The following is a 5,060-nucleotide window of genomic DNA, read 5'->3' as shown; positions in this document are numbered from 1 at the left end:
AAAAGCATCATTTGATGCTGTTTTTTTCGGACTTCTATTTAGTTTTTTCGCGCTACACTCTCGCGTTTGTCTCGTTCTGACAGGATCGGATATCAGAGCTCTTCAATGATCAAGTTGATGTTAATAATATGAGCTCAAGAAGTTTGTTATTTCAAATATAGACGCGCAGTGAGCTCTCTGGAGAAAGTGAAACCACTTGTGCTTTGGACGGCCTAGTAAAACAACAACAGGACAAAGCAGATTTTGTTCTTCTTGGCTTTGTGGCTGTCCATCAAGACAACAACATGTGTTGAGCTATAATAGAAATAATAGTATTTGGCCATCTGACTGAAGTGTTTCTGAAAAATGAATGGATGTAAGTACCAAAAGGCCTCCAAAATAAAATTATCAAACTTTAGCATAAGGTAAAATTTTGGTAGCTAAATACATTTTCATGTTATTTAAAAATATGTAAAAAAATACAAAGATAAGGTTCAGAACATGCACTTGTTTCCATAATGGAAAAAAGTGCATTGCCGTAGAGCTACACAATGGCTGCAGGTAAGTAGTCTGATAATGGAAATGGTAGTGTACTTAGGCCTGCGAGCATATAAGAACAAGTGCTCTTGTCAGTTTAGCGTGTTGTGACAGATGACAGGAGATGTGCACTGGAGCCATGGGTTATTTTTACTGCCAGGCATGTGGGCCAGGGACAAGACCTCAAACCACTGTCCAAGATGGGATAGCATTGTCTCTCAGCTGTCTCTTAACATAAACACCTGCCCAGGCTCTTAAAATGATTATACACTGCACTGTTTGAGAGCTTCCTGACAGAGAGAACACATACTCTCTTCCTCTGTTACCACTGCTGATTTCATACAGGCCCTTTATCTGTACAGCAATCTTAAACATTAATAACACTGTGTTGCTGGACAAACACTTTAACAGCCTGTGTCCTTTAGGTCATGGAGGGCTTTGTCTGTGCACATTATTTTAACCCCAAAAATCCCAAAACCCCCAACTGGCAAAATTGACCATAGGACAAAAAATGGGAAATAAATGCATTTGGAGGATGTTAAAAATGTTGATTCTATTTGTGAAAATAAATTGAAATATATGGATTTTCATTTGTGTTACTTGTTTGGTGCAGGCTTGCTGTGTCACTGCCCTAAAGGTGCACTCTCACGAGATTCTTAAGCAAAAAGTGGCATTATCAAAACCAGATGAAATATAGTAAACCCCCTTTATACAGACCTAGATAACAAACATCTATAGTGTCTTTTTTTAAGTTATCCCAGCTTGAGATTTAACACATTGTATGTAAAAACAAGATTAATATTTATCTTAATATTGAATATTGTAATTGTAACGAAGATGGCCTGCCAGATACATAATTATTTTGCTCTTATTCAACAAATGAGCCAACTTTTGCCCAAGGAAGACTCAATGGTCAGTTGTAATCTGATTCCAAGGTATTTATGACCCAAAGGAATGTGCCCACACCACAGCACAAAAGACCTTTCCAGGACTTCTTTAAGCTCATTGCTTAAGACTGATGTTTTAATGTAAACTTTACTCTCTCTTCATGTGTAATCATCTGTTTTGCATCGTTTCCCTTACACCTGTATTAATATTATGGTTTTAATACTTCCGCATACAATGTTTAACTCTACTGAAGCTAAACAAGCTCATAAACCGTTCATGTTTAGACTTGTTTTGAAGCTAATTTACTTTACTGATTGTTGACATTTTATGTTAATGCGAGTGCAACATATTAACATTTTAAGAGACTTGAACATTTCTGCCTCAGTTTGCATCAAGTTTGCCTATGCAAATGCCTTTTCTTCAGACAGAGTCATAAACCATAATGCAGAGAAGTTTTTAATTGGTCAACTTTCCATGGAGGGTGGATCCAAACCCACCCTATGAAGCTTGTGTTCAAAGCTCTCTCTTAAACCGCAGCCTCTGCTCTGCAACTCTCTTCAAATCCTCTGCAACTTCTTCTCAAGTCAAGCAAGAACTCTTCTCTCAACTCTCTTCTCATAAACCTCTTCAACCTCAACGACCTAAGCACCAGACCTAAGCAGAGAAACCTCCAAGAAAGCAGGCAGAGACCCAGACGGAAAGGGTTAATCGCACAGCTCGTACATTCACATCTCCGATACCTTCTTTTCTTTATTTTCCTTTATTTTCCTTTATTTTCTAGTTAAGTTAGTGCGTCGCAAACCAGTGGTCAGCACAAGTGGCCCCTTTTGCCGCTTCAATTTGAAACACCGACTCTACCCCACTTCAAAACCTCGCGAGGACAAGGAACAGGAAAAGGAGCCATGTGCTCAACCAAGGAAGCTTCTTCACATCACACAGACAGACGCAAGTATCCACTTTCTGCCTACCTCTGAACTGGTGTAAACTAAATGCAAACCTAAAGAGACAATAGAAGGGTGAATTTGAATATGTTTGGTTCGCTTGGTTTGCTCTTACAAACTTCGAGGTTTTCCCATCATTAAATTCTCTCAACCTCTTACTTTACCTTCTTTACTCTTCTCTACACTTGTATGCATGTGTGTTTGTGTTAGGTGTTAGTTTCTGTTAGTCAATAAAGTTTAATTTTGTATAAAGAAAGGTGCCTGTGTATATTTATGAATCTAATGTCTTAAATCTTTGATTGTTACCCTGCTCAAACATAAATGGGTATTTATTTTGATAGCAATAGCCACAATAAACTTGACTGTCCACTCAAACGGTCGCTGGACGATTCGTTTGTTCGGATTTAAAGAGTCGATTTGTTTGAAGCCCTGTTAAAATGAATCTTCCTACCGTTAAGCTAATACGTTATATATATATAATGGTGCACACTGTAAAAAATAATACCCCATATCTACTCAATAAATTTGAGGCAACAGATTACAAGCAATATTATTAATTAAATTCCACATATATGGATTGAGTAACAATTAATCAAATTAGCTTATTTAAAATTAGTCATTTAAATTGAGTAAGCAAAAATTACTTAAAGAAATTAGCAAATTTTAAACAAAAATATTAATTAAATTGAACAGAAAAACTGACACAATGGTAATGAAAACTACTCAATGTTTTTATTTAGATTTAACATAAAAAGTGTGGAGCCTGGTCATCAGCTCTAGAAAATAATGCTTTATATCTACACAATAAAATTGAGGCAACAGATTACAAACAATAATATTAATTAAACTCAACAAGTATGGATCGAGTAAAATTGAATTAAATTTAGCTCAAATTAGTGGAGCCTGTTCAGCAGTGTTGAGCCACAATACAGAGTAACAACATGTCACCGACTCGGTCCCAGTCATTCCCCTCGCTGGCCAGCAGAGGCAGCCATCTCCTGACTTCTAAGCATTACATCATCCACTTACACTGATCGTGCACACCTGTTTCCCAATCCAGTCAATGACCCACGTACCCTTTATAAACCGCACTCAAACATTCACTCAGTGCGAAGTCTTGTTCAGCCCCGGCCAGCATTACTGAGCGGTGTTTCCTGCCTGATCTCTTGTGTATTACTTTGGACTGTTTCTGACTCTGCTTTGCCTTCTGCCTGCCCACAACCCAAGCCTGTTACACGGACTCTGATACTCACTGCCTGCCCACGACCCAAGCCTGCTACAGGGACTCTGAATCACGCTGCCTGCCTTTGACCCATGCCTGGTAAATCACTCTGTGTCTGTCAGCCACCAGCCTTGAGACCTTTACTGCTATTTTTTTTTTGTGTTCGCACCTTTGTGCGTATTGAATGTTTGAGTGAGAGTGTGATTAATAAATACTGCATAATGTATCCCTCCGTGTCAGTCTCCTCGTTACACAACAATCTCATAAGAGACAATACAGCATACAATAAAACATGTACATTTAAACACACTGATCATCTTAACAAGGACTTTGATCATCTTTTTTTAAACAGCAGTTTCAAATAACTGGACATTAAACAATATTATTTAAAACAATAGACTAAGAGTTAAATTTATGTGATTTAATGCATGAAAGGTATTATTTGCCAGAATAATGCAGATTCATTGAAGCAAAGAGGACACCACAGTTCATGGGAATACTACCCTCTAATATCTTTCAGTGTTAACCAGACAGTCACTTGTAAAAACAAAATTCTTTGACACAGTTAAAATGCATAGGTCAAACCCAGGTGGACACAAGCTCTGGGAATGTAGTCAAGAGCCGTGTTTTCACTCTCGCGACTTAAGTTAGCGTGCCAATGCGAGCCAGGGCCAGTCAAGTTTCCACAGTCACTTCCGGGGCCTGATCAGATACTCTGGGCCAAAACAGTCCAGCTGGGGCTTTGGGCGGAGTGAAAGCAGAGTTTGCCTGAGTCTGGTAAAGATGAGGTCTATAAGAACTTTAACACCTTCAATGATGATGATGATGATGCCAGTATCTTTAGGCAGTCCCCTGTAGAAGGCCCCTGCTCAGGTCAACATTACTGCCCTCACAAGTTGTTCAGTTCCTGTCAGTTCTTCATTGTCCAACTCCATTAAGCAACAGTAAGAACAAAAATGAATAAAAGAGAAAATATGTTCATAATCTGTTATCATGTTATGATATACAGTCAGAAACTGTAAACATGATAAACTCTACCTTTAGTCTCAGATCTCTGTCTTACTCCAAGAGCTCCTCAACAGGTGTGAAGATTCACGGTGCACAGTGGCTTCTCTCTCCAATTCAGCGCTCACCTTAAACATAATGACAGACAAAATGTTTACATGAGTTTTATTGATACGTTGTAAAACATTTTACCCTTAATTAACAGTAAATTACTGACTAATAATTGTATTACTTTCACAGTAAGCCACTGTGATTTGTTTTACACTTACTTACTGTGAAATTACAGCCATATGTGACTTCAAGGTAGATAGTAAGGCCCATTTCTGTGATTTCACCTTATTCTCTTGTAGAATTAACTATACTTCACTGTGAAGTTACAATTAATGGCACGATGGTTACTTTGATTTAACAGTATGTTGTAGCTGAAATAGTTAACTGTAACATGTATGTCCTGCTTGCAACCTAGACTGTCATCCATTCAGTCAGTC

The sequence above is a fragment of the Danio rerio genome, chromosome 3, assembly GCF_049306965.1.
Source record: "Danio rerio strain Tuebingen ecotype United States chromosome 3, GRCz12tu, whole genome shotgun sequence".
Taxonomy (NCBI): Eukaryota; Metazoa; Chordata; class Actinopteri; order Cypriniformes; family Danionidae; genus Danio; species Danio rerio.
The sequence above is the reverse complement of the archived record's forward strand: the minus strand, read 5'-3'. Positions refer to the sequence as shown.